Below are 26,376 nucleotides of genomic sequence, written 5' to 3'. Positions count from 1 at the left end.
ATTTCCTCCAAGCCTTCAAGTCTTTTTCCTTTATCTGACACATTACAGGGAACAGTAAAGGAAGGATTTATTCAGATTACTTTGATGGTTTCATTCTCTTTTTGGAAGTTCAATGACTCAGTTATAGGGATGTTCTTGGAACATTTAAAGTCCAGTTCTGAATTTTAAAATAACCCAATTGGCATAGGCTGATTTCCTACAAATCTAAATCATGATTATAAACTAATTTGGATGCTAATTAGGATTTAAATAATGATCATATCCATTTACTAACTTGTCTAATGCAATGAATTTCTTTCGTTGCTAGGTTATATGTTCACATTACAACCTGTGAACAGAGAAACCAACCAATGTTCTGAGTGCTTTCTATGCACCCGCCACTCAGCAGTGTACAGTCAGTTCCAGAAGGGACAGGTCCACAGTCTAGAGCTGGAGGTTGTTTGACAGTCAGCACTCAAATATCGGTTGTTCAAATTGATGAAATTAATGTAAAAGGAAGTAACACACTAAAGAACATTTCATTGTCCTAGATTATTAAGTACTTTGTTGTTAACAGACTGACTTCCTTCCTCTGCACAGGTCATCCTAAGCTTAGTCTCTTATCTCCCTTAGCATTGTCCACACAGACAAACTCAGAAAACACCAAGTTGACTCTCAGTTATCTAAGGCAATTAGAAACGTCAGCTGCCTTCTCTACAGCCGGCACACTGCAAAGATGCATCTGTTTACGACATTATGTTTACAACATTCACAATGCTTACAACAGTACGTGTAAGCAAAATACAATGAAGACATTAAACATAGAATTACCATATGACCAACAATTCCACTTCTGGGTATATACGCAAAAGAATTGGAAACAGGGACTCAAACAGATACTTGCACACCCTTGTTCATAGCAGCCTTAGTTACTATAGCCAAAAGGTAGAAGCAACCCAAGTGTCCATTAATAGATGAATGGATAAACAAAATATGGTATATCCGTACAATGGAATATTATTCAGCCTTAAAAAGGAAGGAGATTCTGACATATGGTACAACATGGATGTACCTTGAAAACGACGTGCTAAATGAAATAAGCCAGATGGATAGGACACATATCATGTGATTTTACTTACATGAGATACCAAGAGTAGTCAGACTCACAGAAGCAGATCATATAATAATGGTTAATGGGGTTGAGGAAGTAGGGAATGAAAAATTAGTGTTTAAAAGGTACAGGTTTTCAGTTTGGGATGACGAAATTCTGGAGATGGATGGTGGTGATGGCTGCATAACAATATGAGTGTACTTAATGCTGTGGAACTGTACGCTTATTAGTGGTTAAAATGGCAAATTGTGTGTTATATATATTTTACCGCAATTAAAAGAACAAAACCATAATGAAGGCAAAGCCACTGGAAAATGTACAATGTGCCCCTGAGCCAAATATACCCAGAAGAGCAAAAATATAAAAACCGTTTCAAAACTTGGTGTAAATTTAGTCTACTGCCTTCTAGGTCTCTTGCCTGGTCTGCATCGTGAGAAGCCCCTTGTCGAATGGGTCCAGTTATTATGAAGTCACTGTCAGTGAGGGAGGTGGGCTGCGCTACAGCAGAGATGGCTTTTGGAGTCTTAGTAATTTTGGAATATCTGTGCCATGTATTTCTGAGACAAAAGCTTATCAATAGAGTATTATTGTGTGGAAAGTGATGTGGAATAATTGTATCTTTCTTAGGCATTCGGCATATAGACAGTCAGTAAAGGGAAAGTCATATATACTCACGTTCAAATACCTTATGATGTTCCGTTAGACCAACATGTCACTAAATCGATCACAGATTTAGTTTCCTTCCAGCGCTGAAGCAGATCTCCATTCCTTCAACTAAGTAGCAGAAGGAGAAGATAGGGCTACATTTAGAGTCAGAGACTCTTGGAAAAATGCATATTTTGAAATTTGATTTTAAACACAGGCATCAAATCACATTTATCCCCGAAGATATGATAAGAGGCTCGGAGGATCTGGGAGACTTTCATAGATTGACTTATATCTTCTCTTAATGAGTTCCGTGGCAGGCAGAGCCAGGCATACTGTTTGAAGTACTTCTCTTTCTTTTTCAATTTTTTTTGCAAGTGCATTTAGTTGAATTTGAGTACTTTAAATGCAAGTGTGACGTGATTTTTTTTTAGAGAGAGGAGTTTCGCCTTAATTTTTGGGTTAATGATTTCGAACGAACATTTACAATGAGATGTTTTATAATAAGACACATTTAAAAGTTTGAAACACTGGTTATTACTAATTCTGTAATGGCAGTTAACATGTTGCTGCTGAGGTGACAGTTGACCTGGTATGAGGGCGTTTATAAAGCCTGTTGATTTGTATAGTTGCCCAAATTGTGTTTTTTCTAGGCCAGCTTCTCCAATCTCATCATTTCCCTCACTTTCGAAAATCATTTCAGAATTGTTTCACTAGAGTTGGGGCACACGCAAATCATTAATGCATGTGTCTCCTGCCACCAAACACATTCTGTCAGACTTCGGAGTCTGCATGCTCTCTGCTAGATGCCACTTAGCATTTACTTTGGACCTAAGGACACTACTGGAAACCTGCTGAGTGCTTTGGACAATGGCCCTACCTCACTGTATAGAAATCCTCAACCACCCACCAAGTTTGTTCTTTCCCCATTCATGTACTTCATTCATTTGTTCACTTGGGCACTTATTTATTGATTCTATTACAAAGATATCTGAATGAGTAGAACACTGTCTTATTATATACAGAATAAAGGATAGTGGTTAGTTAGCACCTTGGACCCATAGGGACCAGATTCTGAGATCCTAGTTCCTTTAATTGCTGCTGTTTGATCTTGGGCAAATTATTTCACTTCTCTGTGCCTCATCTTCCTCATTTATAAAATAATTTCATGTTAACTGCCATTACAGAATTAGTAACAACCAGTGTTGGATAATAGGTTAAGAGTGTTACATGAAACGTACATTGCATAGTGTCTGGCACCCAATAAGAGCCCAATAAACACTAGCTGTTGTTACAAGTTGAATTGTACATATATTGGAGTCCTAACTCCCAGTACTCAGAACATGACCTTATTTGGAAAGAGGGTTGTTATAGATGGAATTAGTTAAGATGCTGTCAGTAGGATGGACCCCAATCCAATACGACTGGTGTCCTTAAATAAAGGGGAAATTTGGCCATAGAGATAAAGATGCACAGAGGGAAGGTGATGTGAAGAGACTTGGGGAGAAGATGGCCGTCTGCCAGCCAAGGGGAAAGGTCTGGAAAAAGTCCTTCCCTCAGCCCTCAGAACCAGTGCTGCCTTGATTTCAGACTTCGAGCTTCCAGAACTGAGAGAGAATACATTTCTCTTGTTTAAGCCACTGAGTTCATAGTAGTTTATTATGACCGCCCTAGTAAGTGAACATAGCTGACATCCTCAGCTATGTTCTTCATTGACCTGAGAACCTGTTTCCTGGCCAATGGGAAATAGATTTGCTCCTTTTCAGCTTGAATTTTTTTCTTTTCTTTCTTTCTCATGAAATAACATGCAAAAACGTTCCTAGCAGGAACAGGGGTTCAAGAAAATTCCCATGCCCTTTCATTCCTATGTCTCTTCCTAAAAAACTGTAGTTGAGAAGTTTGTTTTCTCTCTTACCCCATACCTTCTCACGTCTCAGCTTGATTTCTTTCTCTTTGAAAGATCATATAACCCCTTATAAATTTTTAACCCTTAGAGATTGCCCACCCTCTCCCAAACTCTTGACTGAGAAGTGCAAGTTTAGTTTTCAGGTTTTCATGTGTGAATTCTTTCAATAAAAAGGAAATGCAGTTGAGCAGCTATGTGAAATGAAGCAACACAAATGATGTGGCTGAGAAGAGAGCTCTGGTACTGCATTTCAGTAGCTGACTTCACTCTTACCTATCTTTAAATTGGTAGCTTGGATTTTTCTTTGTTTGTAAAGAAATCCGAGATTGGGCATTGCTTCTCCCTCCCGCCCCGGAGGCCCAGAGCGGTGGGGCCGGGTTGCGTTCTGGACTGGGTAACACTAACATTTGTTCTTCCCCGGGACCGTCTGCTACTTTTCTCTGCCCCAGTGGAGCTGGGGGAATAATAAAGCTGTTATTATTTACACTGCACAGCATTTTTGTCAGTGGTCTTTGTCATTGAGACTTACGAAGTCAGCGTCGGACACAAGGGAATTTGTGAGTTTTCATTCGGGAAAGGAAGAGAGGCAAAAGAGGGGGTTATTTTTCTAGGGATGTTGCTTTTCCAAACCCCTTCAGTTTTCCCAGTCCTTTTCTTTGCCCTTTTCCTATGCTGTCCTTTCATGTGCTTTATAGTGACCACTGACCTACCTCCATCTCCTCTCCCTGCTGCCGCCCCTCCCTTTCCTTCGCTTCTTCTCATCTGTATTATCACCATAGCTCCCAACCAGTTTCCCTGCCACTGGGGAATATATAAAATCCACCTCCTTAATGGTCGAGTTTCTCCATGTTTGTCTCTAATGTCCCTCTCATTTAAATGTCCTTTTCTTTAAGCAAAAAGAGTAATTGTTGGTCTCCAAGAGGGCAGGCCTTGACGGAAGCATCACACCCCTCTCAATCTCATACCCCTCAGCTTCGAAAGGAACCTTCTGCCTTTTCCCTTTTCTCAGGTGAGAAGGTCATTCTTCCTCTCCAGCGTTGCCCCTCCTCTCCTCCTTCTCCATGGGGAACTTGGCGCATCAATTTACCCCCTTTCTCTTCTGGATATTTTATTCCTGGCCCCTTTTGGGAAATCTTCCCCACAGCCTACAAAGATATTCTGTACACATCCTTGTCAAAACAATGGCTCAGTTTTAGCACTTACCACATTGATTCATCTCTGCATATCTGTCAATTTGAATGCCATGAAGACGGGACTTGCCTTTTTTTTTTTTTTTTTACAAAATCTGTGCTTGATGTGGCTGGTGTATGGAAATGCTGCTTGATTTTGTAAAATGTGAATTAAAATTTTTGTGATATAATACAAGATACAGCGTTTTAAACATCTAGTAATTCTATAAGGCTTCCCAAACCCCAGGTCTGGCTCCTAGCTCCCCAACGTAACCACTTTGAACTCTTTTGGCTGTTTCATCTGCATGCACTTCCATTCTTAGAAATATTATATTGTTGTTCTTGATTTTTATTTCTTTTATTTGTTTTTTTTATTTTTATTGATTTCTAGACATTTTTTGATTTTTATTGATTTTTAGACATTATCCCTTGATTTCTTCTTATAGAAGATGAAGACATAGTTCTCTTTTGTTATACCTTTCCCCTGTATAAACACACTTCACCCTTCTGTGTTTATACTATGCCAATGAAATTACCGTTCACAGCTGAGCCACATAGTATACTATTATTGTTTCTTTTCTTGTACAGGTTTTTCCTTTTTCGTACAACTTTTGTTCTACCTAGTTTGTCATTGACTCCATTTTTTATTTTTTATTTTTTTGACAACATTTTTTATTGACTTAATTTTCTATTTAGGTAAAACTAATTTTTTTCTCTAAACCCTCTGACAAAATCACCCATATTAAGCAATCTGTGTTTTCTACTTTTTGAAAAATTTTTTTTTTAGGAATTCCTTCTGAAGCCTTCTATCCTGAACTTGTTGCTCTCTAGGCCAGCTGCGTTTTTATGTTTCGAAGACTTCCCTCATCTACAATCCTGGTTTTTGTACCTTTTGTCACTACATCTCCAAACCATGTCTTCTTTCTTGGCTTATTTCTTCATTTGGGGTTGCATGTCCTCTACTAGTTAGGTGGAAAAGGGTGCACGAAAGGTAAAATATTTTTTTTATGACTTTATATATGTGACAGTGTCTTTAGTGTTCTTCAGACTTCATGGAGACCGTTTTCCTTGGAGAACATGTTCCTTTATAAAAGCATGATCCCTATCTTCCTGACCCTTTTTTTAATATAACTTTTTTCTCTGGAATAGTCTAAGATCTCTTTATCTCTGGTCTTCTTGAACTTTGCAGTGATGAACTTTGGTGGGGGGTACTTTTTTATTAAATTATGTAAGCATTCAGTAGGCCTTTCAGCCTGGAAACTTGTCTTTCAGTTCTGGGAGCTTTCCTTATATTTCTCTGATAAATTTATTTTCTCCATATTTTTTCTACTTCTTTGTCAAACCCTCATTGTTTGAATATTGGACAAGTATATTCTCTAATTTTTTTTTTTTTACTCTTTTCTGTTTTCACCTTTTATTCTACCTTTTAGAAGTTTTCAATTTTATCTTCCACTATCTTTTTAAAAAATTATTTTGCTTTTGTATTTTTATTTCTGACAGCTTTTCCATGTTATCTATTTCTTTTATAAATGATATTCTATTCTTGCTTTTTAGATGTAATATTTTATTCCTTTTAGAATATTAAAGTAGATGTTTTCTTAGTTTTCTTCTCTGTGTTATCTCTTTATCTTGAGTGCTCTGCCTGGTTGTTTTGGTCTTTATCTTTTATGTTAGTGCCTTTCATCAAATGTCTGCTTTGTGGCTATCAGTCTATGTTTAAGAATGAAGAACTTAAAATCGATAGAGAGTCTTTGTGTGTGCTAATCGATGGACCTCACAGTAGGGTTATCAGACGGCGACTTGACACCTTCACCAGGGTGTTCTCTTGGGCCCTTGTATTACTCAGAGAGGAATCTTCAAACCTTGGGTTTCTAGCTTCCGGGGATGAAATCTTGCTGCCTGGCATTCTGGAAGCCAAGGGGGAAGGGGCCTGAGGAATCCTCACCATTCCATATGCAGATTTTCACTTAATCCCAATTTACACCTCCTTGACTAACTCCACCCCATTTCTTTTGTATTCACACATTGGAAGCTGTTTTGGCTCCGTTTCTTCAGTGACTTCCTTTGCTCCATTGAAATGAGGAAGTTGGTAGGGGGAGAGTTTAAGTGCTCTTTATAGGATTTTCAAACAATCCTTTTGTTTAAACCCACAACCCTGCCTTCAGAGGTACCAGGACCCTCAATTCCTAAGCTTTCCCAAGGTTCTCTTGTGGCAGGAAGCTTGATTCTTTGGGGCCTGCCGCACATCTTTACCCCCAGTACTATTGGCATTTGGTAGTGAGCTTTTTCACTTGTTGATTCACTTTCTTTTTTCTAAATTGGTTGACGTCTGTTATAAGGTGTTTTCTTCCATTATGTCTGTTCCTGTGGATCTATACTCTCCCTTTAATGTGGGTCTTTGAGAGGAAATGGAGATAACATTTATTGATCAGCCATGTTTTTGCTTTTGATTTTAGTGTTTTGATCTCGTATTCAGCCAATTTTATAAACTTTTATTTTATAAAAATTGTGAATGATTATTGACTTTATATTTTTAAATTTGTTTTACTCGGGTAAAATAACATAGAATTTACCATTTTAACAATTTTTAAATGTACTTTTTTGGCATTTAAATACATTCATATTGTTGTGCAACCATCATTGCCATCTATTTCCAGAGCTTTTTTTCATCTTCCCAAACTGAAACTGTACCCATTAAATAATAACTCCCAATTTTACCCTCCCCCAGCCCTTGGCAATCACTCTTCTACTTTCTGTCTCTATGATTTTGAGTACTCTAAGTACCATATATAAGTGGAATCATACAGTATTGGCCTTTTGTGACTGGCTTATTTCACTTAGCATAATGTCTTTGAGGTTCATCCATGTTGTAGCATGTGTCAGAATTTCCTTCCTTTTTAAATTTGAATAATATTCCTATGTATGTATATACCACATTCTGTTTATCCATTCATCTGTGATAGACACTTGGGTTGCTTCCACATTTTAGCTGTTGTGAATAATGCTGCTATAAACACAGGTTTACAAATCTCTCTTCAAGACCCTGCTTTCAGCGCTTTTCAGTATACTCAGAAGTGGAATTGCTGCATCATGTGGTAATTCTATTTCTAATTTTTTGAGCAACTACCATACTCTTTTCTGTAGTGGCTCTACCATTTTACATTTCCACCAGTAGTGCACAAGGGTTCCAGTTTCTCTACATCCTCACCAATGCTTCTTATTTTCTGTCTTTTTTAGCCATTCAATGGGTGTGAGGTGGTATCTCATTGTAGTTTTGATTTGTGTTTCCCTAATGATCTGTGATGTGGAATATCTCTTCATGTGCCTATTGGCACATGTCTGCTCAAGTCCTTTGCCCATTTTTGAGTTTGTTTTTGTTGTTGAGTTTTAGGAGTCCTCTATATATTCTGGATATTAATCCCATATCATATATACGATTTACAAATATTTTCTCCTGTTCTGTGGGTTGCCTTTTTATTCTGTTGATATTGCCTTTTGAGATGTTCAAAAAGCTTTCCTTCTCTAATATGTTAATGAACTATACTAATATACTTTCTAATGTTAAATTATCCTTGTATTGTGTAAAACATTTTTTCCCCCTTTTCTGGATTTGGTCTGCTAAAGTTCAGGAATTTTACATTTGTGCTTATAAATGAGAGTGATGTATAATTCACTTTTCTTGTATTCATTCTGTTTGGTTTTTATACTCTGCAAAATATTTGGGAAGAATTATTTGATGAACTTTCCCTCTTCTATTCTCTGAAACAGTTTGTATAAGTTATGAATTATCTGTTTCTTAAAGGCTTGTTAAAACATGTTAGAAATTGTACAAGTCGTGTGTGCATGTGTGTGCACGTGCATGTGCTTGTGCAGGTGTGCGTGCATGCACGTGTGTGTGTGTCTTGACTGTCAATTCAATATGTTTAATAGCATATGATCTCTTCATGTTTCCTAATTCTTATTGAATCACTTTTGGTTGCTTATAGTTATTTAGGAAATTATTTTCAAATTCATTGCCATAAAATTGTTTCTAGCATTCACCTATTATTTTTAGTCTCTACTTCATCTGTAACTTTAGTTTCTTTTTTATTGCTAGTATTATTTTTGTGCTGTCTTTTTCTCGATCTTGCCATGGGTTTACCAATTTTGTCTTTCCAAAGTGCCAGTTTTGTTTTTTAATTTTGATGTTCTTCCTTATCCTTTGTTAAATATTTAATTAATTTTCACTCTTATTTTTATTATTCTTTCTACTTTGTTTGGATTAAGGCTTTTGCTCTTTTTTGAAAATAATGTCCCAAGTAGAAAACTTAGCTTATTAATATTTTACTTTCTTTTATAATATATGCATTTAAACTTATAAATTGCCCCTAAAAATTACCTTAGATAGTTTACAAATTTAGATATTTAATGTTTCATTTTCACTATATTTTGAATATTTCCTTACAATTACAATTTATTTTTATCCATGAATTATTTAAAAGTATGTGTTTATTAAGTTTTCAAAATTATTGACTTCTGACTTCACTGTACTGTGGTCAGAGAATTTGGTTACTACAAAATCAACTAGTATTTCCTGAGACTTCCTTTCTGGCCTTGTAAATAGTCACATTTTGTAAATATTCCATATGTACTTGAAAAAAGGTGTGTTCTCTAATTACTGAGTGAAGAAGCTGCTGTGTGTCTATTAGCTAGTGTTTATTAACATGTGTTCACATCTGTATTCTTACCAGCTTTCTGTCTTTTTGACCTGTCAGTTTCTCCATCTGGTTGCAAATTTGTCAGTTACTTCTGTAACTCGGATAATTTTTGCATGTCTACAGTTTGAGGAATATTATTACTTTCTGATAAAATGTTCTTTTTATCATTAGCTAGTGATTGTCTTTATCCCTAAGGATGTTTTTTTACATTAATTTCTATCTCGTTTGATAGTAACAGTAATTCAGTCATTCATTTAGCAATGTCTATTTTGAACCTAGTTTACGCCAAGCACATTATGACTAAAACAGGCAGTGGCACCTGACATTATGTCTGTCGTCATATTATTTTTTTATTTTTAACCTTTCTATGTCTTTATGTTTTAGCTGTCTCTTATAAACAGTACTTAGTTGAATTATTTTGTTTTTCTTTACATTTATTCTCTGTCTTTTAATAGGGATATTTAATGTTGACATTCATCATGATAACTAATGTAATTAAATTTGCACCTTATTTTACTATTTTAATGTACTGTACTGTTTGCTATATTTTCCTCTTTTTCTGCTTTTCATTGGATTTACTTATCTTTATTTCTTCTATTTTATATATTTTCTTATATTGATTTGGAAGTTATACATTCTATTTTTTTCTTTTGGTGCCTACTTTAATAATTTTAATATGTGTATTTGATTTAACAAAGTCTGAAGTGAACTGACATATCACTGAATAAAATGTCCCAGAATATATTAGCCTCATATATACCCCCAAATCTTCCATATTCTCTGTCTAGTATGTTATCAGAGTCTAGTGCTTTTTTTTATAGTTTTTTTAGTAGTTTTATTTTTTGCTTTTATTTATTTGTTTGTTTATTTGTCTGTTTGTTTATTTTTATTATGGTGACATTGGTTAATGAAATCCAGTAAGTTTCAGGTGTACAATTCAATAGTAAGGTCCATATATATATATATTGCATTGTGTGTTCACTCCCCATAGTTAGTAGTTTGCTTTAAATAATACATTATTATTGCTGCTGCTGGTTTTCTTTTTCTAGTCAAGGCTCCTTTAGATTTACTTACCTGTTTACAACCTCTTTGCTAATCATTGTTTCCTGGATCCCATTCCCTTCTGGATTCAGTCTTTTTTATTCTGAAATAATAATTCTTTGGTCATACCTCTCAGTAAAGGTCTGAGTAGTAATTTCTTTAAAACTTTGCATGGAAGATGTATTTATTTTGCCCCTATTTTGAATGATAAGTTAGTTGAATTCAAGGCTAAAGATTTTTTTTTTCAATATTTAAAAAAATACTGCCCCATAATTTTGGGGTTTATTTTACTGTCTAGACACATTACATTATATGGTTCTTTCTTCATGAGTAATCAGTCTTTTCTCTCTCTCTCGCTTGCTCTCTCTCTCTTTTTTAATTAGGTGGTCTATAGATTGACTACTATATGTTTAAGTGTCAATTTGTGTTTATTTATCCAGCTCATGACTTGCTTCTTCAGTCTGAGAACTTAAATATTTCTTTCAGTTCTGAAACTGTTCCCATCATGAATCCTTATTATTTCTATTCTCTCTTAGACCTTTACCGTAATGTCTCATTCTGCCCTTCTTGTTTCCTATCTTCGTGACTTCCATCACCTACCTCTCTCAGCCATGTTCTGTATGGTCTTCTTTCATTCATTCTATAGTTTGCTAGTTCTTTCATCAGCCATGTCTAAACTACTATTTTTCTTATTAATTTTTTGACTCTACTTTTATCTTTTAAAAATGCTATTTGATTCTCTTTAAAATTAATTTTTATTTTCAATACTGTCATTTCAATAGTTGCGATTCCTTCTTGTATCACTTTAATAACTTCAAACATATATATTTCAGATTCCTTCTTAGGTTTTCACTTATTTGTAGTTCCCAGGTACCTGTTCACCCTTATGTTATACTTGCTGACCCTCCTGCCGTGTCATTTATTTCCTCACTGGCTGGGACTCCTTGTTGTGAGCTCATTTTCAGCAGGGGTTGTTTTTGCCTCTGGGTTCCATGTGCCCTGGCTCGTTGTGGATGCGTTCTCGCAGCACTGCTTTGTATTTTTCTTCTGTAAACCAAGACTCAGGTGTTTTAGGGTCTTGAACTCAAGTTTTTAAATTTTAATTTATCTGTGAATTCCAGCTCTTCCAGGTGATATAAACTTAATGCCTGCACTTGCTCTTAACAGAGGCTCGTGGTTTTGATGACTCATACAAAAGGCTTAATTTATTTTTACAGAGCCCAAGTCAGACCTCAGGCTGCCTTGCTATTTCTTTGATGGGCATAGTTTTTCTAGTTCCCTTTTCATGGATTAGATAGCTTTTAAGGGGTACAGTTTTGTCCAACTCCCTCACCTTGTGCAGCCCCAAGCTGGTGTCTTCTGTCCCAGGCGGCTGTTGACACTCCAGCTTCTAGTCCTTGTTCCAGGGCTGATACCCCTCTGCGGACACAGCGTCAGCCCCAGCCCTGGTGTTCCTGCTTTGTTTCAGTACCTAAAGATTTCCATTTCCTTTTTCTTTCAAGCTCAGCTATACATTAAACTTTAAAAAAAAAAAAAAGAAAGATGACAACAACAACAACAACAAAACTTTTGCTTTGTCTTATTCAATATTTGTGTATTTTAAGCAGGAGTAGGGTCTGCATCGACTCAGCCTGCCGTAAACCTTATTTATCTTTGAACTTTTCAGCCCAGAAGAGTAACTTGTCCATACCAAATGTTGGGTGACTGAATGATTGAATGAATGAATGAATTTTTCACCTCCAGAAGCAGATGGAAGCAGTGTTCCAATGAGTAAGGCTGCATATCTCTCCAGAGACACTGGAGCAGGCAAAATTTACTTTTCCATAAGGACATAAGTGAAGAGAGTTCTCAGGAAACAAAATGAAGAGAGAATAGGACTTTTTACATGTTTTTGCTTTTAGTCCTAGAACAATAGGAATATTTACTGCCTCGTGCTGCTTGCTATCCAAAGGTGGACTGAAAGTGGCCTGAGGAGTGTGTTCCTGTACCATTTGCTGGTGGCTCCACACAGCATCCTTACCAAGAGGAAAGATTAAAGCATCGCAGAGAACAGGACGCTAGGCCTGTTTATTTCCCTTTCTCTCCCGTTTTAAGAAAAATGTGCCTTTGATGAGATATAGCTGCGGGCTCTTGTTTTACATTTTACGTCAACCACCTTTGTTAGAAGCTGGTTATTGATGCCGTGCCCTGTTTTAATTCACACTTCTCGGCTAATCAATTACAGCATTTATCCATTAATCAGGCGTTCTGACAGGGTCAATAACTGCTTTTTGGGTTTTGTGAGGGGCTGCACGTTATCAAGCAAGGAATAATGCCCAGGAGCTCACTTTAAAACAGTGTGACTTTCCCAGGCTGGTGGACTTCCGGAGCAATAAACATCTAGTGGGGATTTCATATGGTGGTTTTTTAATATATTTGGTTGATGGGATTTTCTCACTGAACACTTCATTAGCAGGGCTCAACATTAGTGAAGTGTGGACAGGTGTGCCTCTGTTTAAGAAAAGCAGAAACATCAAAAGGTAATTATTCCCTTCACATACAAATGATTGCATTTACCTAAAAGTAGCATTAAATCATGAGCTTCCTTCATTCATGTTAAGTGTTTACAAACAATATCTTCTTGGCAGTAGGGTTTGAGAGCAAAGAAACTTAAAGCCAAAATGTTTAGAGCTAGATGAAAACCAATCCAAAATTTAGAGCAGAGAGGTCTATAATTATAATGTTAGTCAAGCGGGAAATATTTTATAAACAAAAGCTGAGTTTATATACAAATTTCCTAAAGCCCATCTTTTACATAGAGTATTTTAAACCTTTGTATCCATGTCCCCATCCGTGTGTCCACACACACTTTTAAGGACCCCTCAGCCTTTATAATTTGTTATAACACATTCAGACATTGTAAAGTGTCATAGAAATGAAAACTTTTTATTTTTAGCAAGGGTAAGAAACAGGTGGCAATGTTTAATTGGAGAGTTACAGTTTGGGCAGTTAAGTTTACCATACATAATGATGGCAACAGGTTTCAGTGATCTTTTTTATGACAGATGTACCAACATTTAATTGTTTTTCATCAAGAGTGGAGAGAAAAGACACTTCTGTAGATTTTTCAATTCTCCTATGTGTCACTTAGCTGTCCTCACCATTGTCTGAGCTCTTTTCTCTCATCCTTTTTGCTGCAATGAGTTGTGTCATTCCCTCATGATCAGCACTTTTGTTGTCTTTGTTTTTTGCTGTACCTCAGAAGTCCATCTTTTCTTTCATCTCCTTCCCATTCATGCATGAGGGAACAGTTGTGCCCTGTTGTGGGGATGTTCCGCTGGGTTTCAAACAGTAGGGTTTCTTTTTATTCTCTTCTAAGTAGTACAATGGGGCTGAATGTCTGTTGCAGAATGCACACACTAATATGCCAGGTTATTTGGTTTCTAAGAAGTCAATAAAAATACTACGTTTAGGCTTCGTCTTTGGCTTGCTTTTTCCTTGTTTACCTTTCAAGCCTTCAGTTATAAATCTGTTTGTTTGTTTCTGATCATAAAATATAATCTTCCATATTAAATCGAAGCGTGGAATCAACAGACTCTTAGAGAAAAATGTTCCTGGCGGTGGAGGATTTTCACACTAGCAGATTTGGCAGTCTGTTGTACCCTCCCTCGATAAGAGCCTCGAAACAGCCGCCAGAGCTAATTAATGGCAGCTACAACTTGGAGAGGATGAAAAAAAGAATGGATCCCAAGTTGGTCTTGGCAAAACTTTCCAGTGTAAGAAACTAGCTCATCTCTGCATTTAGAGGTGTGCAGCTCTGACTGCTTTCGTCCAGATCACCTTGCCTGATTCTCGTTTTGGGGGGAAGTGAATGTGAGCATGAGTGTACCTAGCTCTAAACACAGACCCGAAAGGCCATCCTTTAGCAGCAAAAGGCTAAAGACATAAAAAGCTAGAGATGTCTTAAGACACTTTGTTCTCATATTCAGAAACAATCTTCAAAATCCTCCTTAATGAGGTCATAAAAGAAAAAAATGGAACAAATGTTCCTTGTATATCTCACTGGGGCATGGCATCAGGGTCACTTGCCACCAGTATCCTATTTAAAAAGGGATTGGGGTAGTTCAATCAAGCATTGCATTAAGAGAGAGACTTTGATTAATTCCTTCTCTTTTCTTTTGTGCCACAGATAATTTCAGTAAATTTGTGATACTTTCTGCTTAGCCATTGCTGAGGCTTAAAGTTCTTGGTGCGTCATGCTGAGTATTAACATTTATCGGGCCTGCTCGGCCTTGGTGAAGAGGAGTGTGTGCTGCAGACAGCTCTCTAATCTTTGGCAAGCAGGGCCGGTCTCGAAACATGCCGGTCATCTGAGATCTTGGCCTAAGGAAGAGCCTGCTCTCAGGTTGGTGGCAGAAAGAAATGCTGGTGTCGAAGCAGGAAACACCTAACAGGAAGAAAGGTGGTGATTTACCGTAGTTAACTTTTTTAAAGGTACTGGATCTGCCTCTTACTGAGACACTCACAGCTTGGGGAAGTTTCAGGAATGGCTCTCGAAGGAAACAAAAGCAAGAAAGGGACAAGTGAGGGCCACCAATGCGTGCTGTCACTGAGGCTTCTGTGGCTTCTGTGGAAGAGTTGGAGATTGTCCTCAGGATGGTTGAGATCAGGTAGGAAACTGGATTCTATTGTCATTTTTTTTTTTTAATTTACCGTTTGTGCTGAGAGGCTATGAGAAATATGAAAGGATATTTTAGTAACATGCTATAGAAACCCAGTGGCGAATGTTAACTCTTTTGGTTGTTTTGATCTAGAAGCAGGTTAGGATGTATTTAAAGCACTTAGTTAAAAAGCAAACAAACAAACAAAAAAAACAACTCAGTCACATACCTGTTGTATTTTATAAGCTGATTTTGAAACGATATATAATGTTTACTCTTTTTCAAATGCCGGGTCTATTAGGTATCCACACATAAAGTGTCCTTGAAAAGTTGGATTTGGGTTCTGAGGGACCGGAATGGCTGCTAGCGGGGTATTGTGGTGGTGGATAAATCTCCTTTTGTTTGTGGTTTATTCACTATATACACTGGATCAATTTTCATGGCTGCTGTTTTCTGTTCTGTTAGTTCAGCCACTGCACATGCGCATGAAGGCAACAGGTTAACACCCCTGACTTAAGAAGGTAGTTTTGGGTACAGATAGATAGAATCCCAGCTTTTCTAGTCGAAGCATTTGTTTTTAGTTGAAAGAGGGGGAGTCGGGTTTATTTTAATGAAATTATACTTCAGATATGTTTATGTAAACAAGTTAAGACATCAGAATTAATTTTAGAGTATGTTTCATGATAATTACTATTATCTTGCTAAAGCTTAATAGCCAATCATAAGAGTTTTTTAATTTATCATTTAAAAATGAATAAGATGTTAGATATCTGACTCTTTTTTGGTACTGTTCCCAGATAAAGGACCCAAAGATGATCCTGTTTATTCATCAAACATTACTTATTAAACTCCTACTTTCTGCCAGGCTCATAGTATTATAACACTATTGTTATAATGTCAATGTAATTGGTTTTTTTTTGATTTGTATTTGCAATGATTATTATAAGTAGCGGAAGCCCCTAAGTATCCTAGTTTCTGATCATCAGCTTTAACTCTGTGGGGTTGATCGTGTTTTCTCTGAAGTATGTCTGTGAATAGATTAGTCAGACCTGACCATAGTTTTTGGAATGCCAACTGAAATAGCATAATTGATAGATTTTTCCAGATTTGAAACTGGAGAGAACCATGCAGGCAGAGTGGTGTCATGTGAAGAACACAGGCTGTCACTTACTTTTCCTCGCCTAAAAGGAAGGGCCACCTCTCAGGGCTTGGTGTGAGAATTAAGTTCTCTGAATGTGGTAGAGCAGCCAGCACAGGGCTTGGCCTACTCGATGCCCCTTCCCCCACCCCCTTATTCCTAAGAAATAAGTATCTACAGGACACCAAGAGTTTACATTCTGATTCCCATCATTCACGCTGAGGGCCAGGGAAGTTACCTGGTTATTACTTCTTTGTACCACCAAAAATGGTGCAAGCATGCATATTCAGAACCTCATTCCTGTGCAAAATACCTCACAGACTTTTAGGTCCAGGAAATACCCACTTCACTTCCTTATTTGAAGCATAATTGCAGATATTTAAAATATTACCTGCAGTGGAAATCTTCCAAACGTTGCTTTTTCACAAAGTCAGCATGGTGATTACTGAGAAGAAAGAGGCCACAACCTTAACTTCCTCAACAAAATCAAGCCTGTCACCACATTTCTTCCAGGGTTGCAAGTTCTTTTTCAGATAAAGGTTTCAGAGGGCAGGCAGGGTGGAAGGTCCTCTCATAAAATCACTCTGAGGAGAGCGGTCCTCCAGGAACCTCATCTTCTGAAACCAAAAGGAAAAAAGGAATGAAGACAAGCACATTTCACCTCCCCCAAATCTCCTTCAGGTCAGATCTAGGATCCAGCAAGTAACAAAAGTAGGCCACCTAGCAAATGAGCTGTTTCCTTTGAAACAGGCAAGTAAGAGACCTGGGCTTAAAAATATACCTAGTTCTCTCTCTCACACAGCAAATGTGTAATAAATGCTAGCCGAAGAAAATCATCCTTTTTACCTTATAATAGATCTCACAGGAAATGACACCTTTGGTCTTTATTTATAGAGAATGTTAGTATTAATATTACAGATCCATTATACTGCTTTTAATGTGTTTGGTGATGAGTATTTCCCCAAACCCATTCGGTTTTAACTGGGTCCTTCTCAATACTTAATTTAAACACAGCAAATTTTTTTTTTTTAAATATTCAAGGCAGCTGTTCTACTTTGGAATGCCAAAAACTTCTTTCTGCAAAATTATGTTCTAGAAGTTTGATAGGGCTTTGCTATTAGAACCAAAGAAAGCATAACATCAAGGACCATTCAGCTGTCTTCTTTTTTGTAGGTCAGGTGAAGAATTGCATTGAAATTTCTTTCTTATCTTAAACTAGAATCAACTAGCACTGAAAAGAATGATCTGGACTGATTTCTCTTGTCTTTTAAAAAACATGACCCCTAAATGGGGGAGAGAATGTCTTCGCATGCTGTAGTATGCCTTACACATTGTTAGTGACCAACAAAAGTACTCAGGCATTTATATGGAGATAATGTGTATATGATCTTAGCCAAAAGGCCCTCCTTATAGGTCATTTACTAAGCCTTTCTTCAACGGCCTTTTGGATTGGACTCCTTTGTCAGCCATCTGCTCATGTATCAGTCGTGCTTAAGGAAGCGACACGGGGAGTGGTACTTGGTGTTCCTTGCCATAAATGTTTCTCTGAGGCGTACTTTCATCTGGTCAGTAAGATGTGTGCCTTTGGACACATGGGTCTGTTTGGGGCTGAACATCTTCAGAGTTCGATGGGCTTTGGAAATGTACATAAATGGCAGGGGGAGAAAGAGAGGCCAGAAGATATATCGTCACTCCCCTCTTCCCCTCCAGAGAGGACCAAAAAACTTGCAGACGGCCATTGACCCATTGGTGAGTTGCTCAAGAGTCATTGAAAAGATTCTTTTTCTTTCTCTGTCAATTAACAAAGTGTAGTTTTGATAAAGTTTAGGAAGAAGGGAGAGAGGAGCACTGTAGCCTAGACCACTTTTAGCCTGTTACATGACTGTTTCACATGTATGACCATCCCGACACTGAGTGCCACCACTCCCAACACCCCCGGGTCAGAGATGTGTTAATATTGTTGGTGTTATTGACAGACTAGCCACTGGCCAGAGGGTGGCAGGGGAGGGAGTGCTGTTGGGTCCCATCTTTCCAAGCTCTTGTCACCATAGCTATGGATCTCAAGGTGTACCCAGGAGCACTCAGGAAACTGGCCTCTTGGTTGGGCAACTAAGGCCTCAGGTTCCTGGGTTAACGTATCCATCCAATATCTGGGTTTGCCTTTCAAAGATTGACTAGCAGCTGTGGTACAACCAGTCACCACCACAGTCTGCAAGTACACAGACAGCATGGCAGGCCGGGCGGCAGGCAGGAGGCGCAGTGAATGGGCCTTAGTGGGGGCAGCCCCGGCACCAGCTGCGTCTGGGCAGAAAGCATTTGGCTGCATCGCTGACCTCTTTCTTCATGAGAGCCCGGGACTGCCACTCAAAGCACTTTTCCTTCATTTTCCTCAGGACAGGCCATACTAGGCCCAAGAGGAGGAGCACGATGGGTCCATCCCTGTGTAGAGATGGGGTGAGACTCGGGGACAGGGTGCCTCTGAGCAGGGCTGGCCACACACAGGTCCCAGAGGCCTGGGGAGCAGCAAAATATCCCAAGATGCTTCCACAGGAAAGCCAAGAGGCAGATGCCACAGCCTGGAGCCTCAGCAGGGAGAATGGTGGAAACCATGGCCAGGGGGATGGCAGCGCGGCACTAGCCTGCGAGAGAGCCCAGGAGCCCCAGAGGGAGCTTCCCTCGGAGGGGTTTGGGAAGAAGAGTAGTGGGTTTGTTGTACTTTGTAAAGATAGGCCAGATATCGGCAGGTTGTACTACATAAAGAAAAGTAAACATAGACGGAAAATTTATATGGATTGGTATTGTCAAAATAGGGCTAACAAAGCCTTCCTTAAAAGCTGATGACTTCTTTAATTTCTTTGCTTAAATAAAAAGCCTAGCAGCAGAATAAATGGCTCTCTTGCTTGCTTTAAAAAAAAAAAGGAAGAATGCCTCAAAGCACTGAAATAAAACTTACTGATGATTCCACCACAAGAACAGAAAACATTTCTCATTGGTTAGGCTGTGATAGGTGATGAAGGCCCATTTACTTCCCTGCTCTTCTCATATTCAAAATGCTTTTCAATAATTATTATCAATATTATATAATTAAGGAAGGGAAATTTATTTCATACTAATTTAAGATATTTGGCTTTTGCATGCATTTATTTACTTATTTCTATATTTAATTAGCACCTATTATAAGCCAGGTATAGCACCGGGGTTAGCAAAAGAATGTTTCCATAAATCATGACTCCCTAAAATCATGGCTCTTAAAATCAGTTTTTTGTCTCTATTTCCCCGCCTCGAGTATTGTCTCTTGTTCTGCCCTATCATTGTGGTCAGACATTTAGATTAATTTTTAAAATCTTGTAATCTCAATGATGTACTATGCAGCAGGGATGGATAGTTAGAGTAGAAATAAAATCTTTAAGAAATTTTAATAACTAGGGAGTTGGCTCTGTCAGAGAAATTAACAGACTCGTTTGTGTAGACACACAGGGCTGCTCAGGCTGAACTGAATCCCTGTTGTAATTTGAATGCTTGAAACTCTTTCCATTTTATTGTCAAAATTACTGCCTTAACTTCCTCCCTCTCCTCATTTGCCTATTTCCCTTGCTTTTTATCTTGTGCACCACCAGTGTACAACATAGTGGTGTTTAACTACTTCCTGAAGGCATTATTAGTCATCAGGAGCACTAGTTCGTTATGGATGCAGACAAAATGGGGGTTCAGCTCATCAATTACAAGTTAGACTAATTTGGAAAATCTGGTTCCTCTCCTCAAAAGAAATAGCTCGTGCTCCTGTAGGCACTTCTATAAAATAGCTGTGTGTTTCCCTATTGTGAACAACTAGAATTCGTGGGTCCTGCTTGATGCTAGAACTGGAATTTACTTCACAATGGCAAAGCAGCTTTACCTAGAATGTCTGTCCTCATGAAAGGTGGTGGGGAAAGCTGGATAAGTTCCGTCTCCCTTTCTGTTTTTGGTGTGCTTTTGACTTTTCCTCCCTCTGGTTATTATTGAGTGGAATGTAACCCTGAATCTTTCACTGGATGTTCTCTTGCCATCTTAAAGGAAAGGAGAAAGTTATAATGGATGTTTTGAATGTGCTCAACTTTTATTTTGTTCACACCCAAACCGAATGAGGCAAAGAGGCTAAAATCTTTTCTTGTTCCATCTGAGTAAGCATGACAAACTCCAATTCTTAATCTTTTAAAAGAAAAATAACCTTCCTCTGTGGGATTTCTGATTCGTTTCTCCCACTCTGCTCCCCTGCTCTGCATTTTTTTTTTAGTCAGATACTGTCTGGACTTTGTGAGCCAGTAACCTCCCTTCGCATCTCCCTCCCCTCTCCTCCCCACCCCCTTCTCTATGGTCACACAAAGCAAGGAGCCCGCAAAAGATGGAGTTTCTGGGTTTTGTATTTAAAAGGGGGGTGAAATGCTGGATATGCTTAGGAACACAAAACTGATCTGTTCAAACTTTACCAAAAAAGAAATATCTTGGTGTCAGGATAGTGAGAATAAGAAAAGTGAGAGAAATTGAGATTCTAAAAATATACAAGTGGAAGAGAATATAACAATGCTTTAGTAATTCACACCAAACCGACTTTTAGTTAGCGCAGCACAAACGGGTAGGTGTGGGCAGCGACTTCAAACCTCCCAAGGTAACAAGTGATGTAACAAAAAATGAGAATCCCGCAGGAGGGGGGCCGGGAGTCCGGAAGCTTTCTACTTATTGATGTCTCTGAATAATAACCAGGGCTGGTATACCCGTCTGCGATGTAAAAGCCAAGGACCTGAGTCTTAACCATTTTGCCCTGTCACAATGATTGTGGTCAGAGTACTTCTCTGTGACTTGGGTCCTGTGTCTGTGAAACTCTGGGTCTCCAGGGGATACGAATTTGTCTATGGCTAAACCCTTAGAGAAAAGTTCGAAACCAGGGTCCCTGGGCCAAATCATACCTGTCACCTATTTTTGTAAAGCCCTCAAACTAGGATTTTTTTTTTTCAGATGAATGATTTTGATGATAGGGAACATTACCTTTGAACTCCAATGAAGCAAAATGTTTTCCCCTCCAAAAAAAAAAAAAAAGAACGCCATTCTTCTCATGAGTAGTACAGTATTACCAAAACATTGTGCTCAATTTAATTTTGAATTTTGTTTATATAAAATGGGTGGGAATTTGCATTCTCTCTTGTTATACAGATAGATCCCTGTACAATATCCCCACATTTGTCTCTCAGCTCACAGTCTGAAATATTTACTGTCTGGCCATTTCAGAAAAAAATTTGCTGAGCCATGTTCTAAGCTCTTGCACAGAGAGACAGTTCTGAAGGAAAAAGAAAGACATTTTTGTTGTTTCTTTGTCTGAATCTCTGGATTTTCTTTTTTAAGAGTAAAGCTTTTCTTGCCAGTGTGGATGTGAGTTAACGTGCTTTGGCTTATGCAATGCCCTGAGTAAACTGGTGTCAGTTGTGAAATGCATGCTATATGGTCAGCAGCTGCCTGTGTTGAAAATTTAAAGTTACAGAATAAAATAAACCTGTGTTTCCCTATATAAAATAGGCAATAATAGTACTCATTTCATAGGATTGTTGAAAGGATTTAGTGAGATAATGCAAATAAAGGACTTAATAGATTTGAAAAAGAAAGAAAAGAATGAAGTCCGTCATGAAGTACCACTGAGATCTTAAGTTTGTTTGCCTTAGTAGGAGTCCTGGCACCTTTTATTTTAACATTTTGCATCTGCGTACAGACACACTGTCCGTTTTCAACATGATTCTGATTTTGAAGGAAGACCCTATCTGTTTAAAATAGAATTATTGCTTAAGTCCTATACATGTCTAATGATTTTTAAAGCATAAATAAATCTTATCAGAGAGCATAAAAGGGAGTTTTTTTGTTTCAGAAAATTTTAGGATGTCGGGTTTCACTGTTTTGGTAACTGATCAGAATACAGGATCAGAAAAACTGTCTTGGTGTTTCAAATAACTAGATACCTAGGGATCCTCCGCATGCATGAAGCAACGGCTAAGAGTTAGAGGTGGGCATGGCATTCGCAAAGAAAGAGAAATTGCTGATGATAATTGAGGAGAGGAAATCACTGGGCTCGGGCTGCCTGTGCTCTTCTGCCACAACATATGTTTTGCCTGTTGGAGTTTGTCCCCCACCCCCCTCCAAGGCTCTATCCCTAGTCACCACCTCTGAGAAGCCTTCCTGGAATACCCCCTTCCCACACTGTTTGCCAACCGGTGTTAGCATTCGCCTTCTTGGGTTAAGAGATCCTGTCACCACAGCTAGAGCTTGACTTCCCCCAAGGCGGATTCTCTCCCGATTTGTGTAATCCCCAGGCCTGGCTTAGGTGTCCAATATCCATTTGTTGAATCAGTGAAGTACTGGATAAAAATTTGTCTAACACTGAAATAAAGTAAATGGGAAAATCCTTTTGATTTTCTTCTTTTCAGATATAGATTAATGTGCATAGATAATTAAGAAACATTATTGTAGAGCTGATTACAAATTCACAAATTTACAAATTTATATATAGGTTTTCAAGCTATTAAGTTCTGAAGACCTGGGGGCATCAGAGAGGAGGTATAAATCTGACTTCTTTATTTTCTTCAGTGCTAACCCTTAGCATGAAAGTAGGCTCCCTGGCCCCCTTTGTAGGTGTGTTCCCCAGATATGGCAGAATGCCTGCCACCATCTGTGTGTGCATAAAACAGCGTGCCTGAGCACAGCCCTAGGTAATACTCTTCCGGACCCACGTGTCTGGCCGGAGGAGGTCAGGGAAGAGGAGGGAGAGTGTCTTCTCCTTAACAGCAGCTATGATTGTTTGGACTTCCAGTGTGTGAGTCACTTTATCAGGAGTGTTATATGCATCCCTTCACTGACTTCTCACAGCTCTCCTGTTATTGTATCCAACTCCTAATATGAATCTGAAATTTAGAGCGGTTAAGTAACACACTTAAGGTGTCACCAGATCCAGGTCTGCTGGGTTCCAGAGCCCATACCCTTACCTGCTGCTCTCCCCTCACCATTCATCCATCTTCAGTCCGGGGAAGTGGGAAGGTTCTTCAGAGCTGGCTAGTTTGGGACTCATGACCATTGGTTTCTCCTCAAAACACAGACTAGAGCCGCCATGTGGGCAAGTATGTTGTTAATTACTGTCTTTTCCTCTTCTCTGAGCTCAAGAACAACTGAACTCTCAGAGTTAGGAATTGAGTCCCCATCACTGGGTCCCCTTGTTCCTCTCATAACTCAGCGTGGAGTCATGACACATCTGCAGACATGGCAAGGCTGCTAGTGGAAGATGACAAATGAGGCAAACAGCAACACAAGTAAGACCTCCAACTTTTAGAAAAGGCCACCTTTCCCAAATGATTCTGTGTACTTCAATTTCCCCTGACCTGTTTTGGTGGATTATATGGAATCCCATGCAAGTTAAATCCACTGAGCTCTGCATGCTAGAAGTTCCAGGCAATGAGAAATGAGCTTCGTGGTAATTGAGAATGAAGCTAAGGAAGAAAATTTTATTGTTAATCAAGGACTTAATTGCCTCTGGGACATTTTAAATAAATGCCATGCCGTACTTAAGGAGCAGTGTTCTGTAAGTGAGATGCAAAAATTCTTTAATTAAACCATCATGGGTATTCCCTGATTGAAATATCTGCCTTTATCTTCATAGTTAAATCTTCTTGATTCGTGTAATAACTCAATCAGGAAATGAGTAAATTAAGGGCTCCTTGAAAGAACAAATCAATTGTATAAAATTGATTGATATTATTTCTGGGACAGTCTTCATTGTACTTATTTGGATTGATCACAGCATATTTTGGTGCATTTTCTATTTAGTGGTTTTATAGAGTAAGCTGTTTGTCAGCCTGCAGGAGACAGATTATGGCTATGGTATGGTATAAGGCAGATAGTTCTTAGAAGAATTTGTCTTAGAAATGGAACAAAAGTAAGGATTTCTTGGCCATTGAGAAACTCAACGATGATGACATGGGTAGTCTCTGCAGTTAATCAGAAAGGAAGTTGGAAGTAAGTTGGTCAACAAACAAGTGAGTGACCACATGCCAGGCCTGTGCTAGATGCCGATAAACTCGTATCAGCGTCCATGAGCTAAAGGATCGAGTTCTCAATTGCCGACTAAACAGACCCAAGGGTTCAGACCCAGAGACTCAGCTTCAGAAACAGGCTGAAGAGATTTTCTCGTTGCATCATACTTGGAAAACCAAAAACAAAAAATGAAAAATTAGGTATTTAAAAGTTTTGGCTTAAGAGATTGCCTAAAGAGCCTCACATGGAACTCAGTAAATTTTTTAAAAGTAGAAATGGTTTGTTTTGCCAAGCCAATGCTGATTTTATTTAATTTTTATTTTTTAAAAAGAAAAATTGCCATCTGACGTTACCAAATCTTAAAACATACATGCAATCACACATTTTAAAATTTTTATTTAGATTAAGTAATCAGCAAATATGTAAACCATCAAATAATGGCATTTATAGAATGAATTCATACTAAAACTTTTACCTCCTATATTCAGGATTCTTGAATTTAAAATTACCAAGCCCTTTAAAAGCAGTTTCATATTCAAATAAACACACTTACAGACACACCTTGTGAGCTGAGTACTTGAAAAAAGGAAATGAGGGGAGGAAAGAAAAATATTTGAAGTCATATTTTCATAAAGGCTCTGTGGTCTTCAACACGTGTTGGCCGATTCAGGCCAGGCTCATAATAACAAGTTAGGCTTTGCCTATTGTCTTGGGACCACACTTGCCAGTGTGTCCTCTGAAAAACCTCTTTTCTTCCAGAACCCCTGTTATGGGTACATAGAAAGTCTGTGTGGTACCCACCAGCCGCAAAAGGGTCCGTGTGATGTTAGAATCAAAATCATACTCAATTCTTTGGCAGTATCTCGAAAATTGGCATTGTGATGTCACTGTGAGAATAGAAATTCCTTTAGATTTCTACATGATGATTCAGAGCAATTAATTCTATTCTAATGTTCATATTGTCTTTGTACCAACTCCAGTAGGGACAAGCATACCTTCACATAGTCTGTGAAAAAAGGAAAATACGCCATGCACTTCAAAGCAAAACTAGCTGCCTTGCTCCTCAACCTATTTCCAAATGATTCAAACTTATTTAAAGAAACGTTAATGAGCCCAGGAAAATGAAATATCTTAGCATTCTCACGCATCATTTTTTCGATTCTTTATTGTCATATAAGATGTTTTTATGAAATCCCTTTCTCTGACTCTCGCACATCTGACTTTGAGAGCTTAGTGGTCAGTATGTATCCCAAGAAAATCATCATCTGAGCATCATGTTGCAGGACTCGGACATTTGCAATTTTTGCAGCTACATGGGTTCCGTTTGATCATTTTCCCTCTCTGTCTGTCTTGTACATTCTATGTGCTGGGCTTGCACTAGTTCATAGCTTTCGGAGGAAGTATCATGAATGACTTGATGCCCCTATTATGACTTAAGCTGGAGAGTCCACGACTATAGATCCTGCATCTCTCAAACTGAGATTTTTGATTCGGAGACAGGTCGCCTGTAGACACTTCCCAGAGGCTTGGGCTGTTTGAGACACAGATTGTAATCACAGTAATTAGCACCGAATTTTCAAGTCCTGCTCTCCTGCTTGACCTGGAGCATTCAGCCAGCGTGCACACAGCTGGATCAATGGCAGGAATTGAAGGGCCGGTTGTGGGCTGCTTCTGGCAGCCTGTGGTGGGCACCACCCCTGGGGAGTTCCAGGGGAGCATCAGGGACAAGGGAGCAGCGCGGAGACCTGGGGCGAGAGAGGAAAGAAATATGATATTGATAAAGCATCTGTCAGTGGGAATTGTTACAGGAGATAGATTGCAGTACAGACTTTTGCCTGAAATTCATTATCAATAAATTCGTTTTTCTCTCTCTTGCTTAGTTCAGTTTTAGGTGTTCCTAAAATGTCCCCTGTTAAGAGAAAGTACCTACCTATTTTAGTCCAAACTGATTGTATTAAAAATTGAAAAAAATTGTGGGACATGAAACAGATATTCTGATGGATCAAA

The 26,376-nt window shown here is 38.4% G+C and overlaps 1 protein-coding gene across 2 annotated transcripts in view; it reads left to right on the top strand.

Annotated features, from left to right (window-relative positions):
- Nucleotides 1-26,376, top strand: part of CLYBL (citrate lyase beta like) — a 208,081-nt gene that overhangs the window by 77,104 nt on the left and 104,601 nt on the right. The window lies entirely within an intron of this gene.

Source organism: Pteropus alecto, unplaced genomic scaffold (genome assembly GCF_000325575.1).
Source record: "Pteropus alecto unplaced genomic scaffold, ASM32557v1 scaffold13, whole genome shotgun sequence".
Taxonomy (NCBI): domain Eukaryota; kingdom Metazoa; phylum Chordata; class Mammalia; order Chiroptera; family Pteropodidae; genus Pteropus; species Pteropus alecto.
This window is presented reverse-complemented; position numbering and strand designations above follow the sequence as displayed.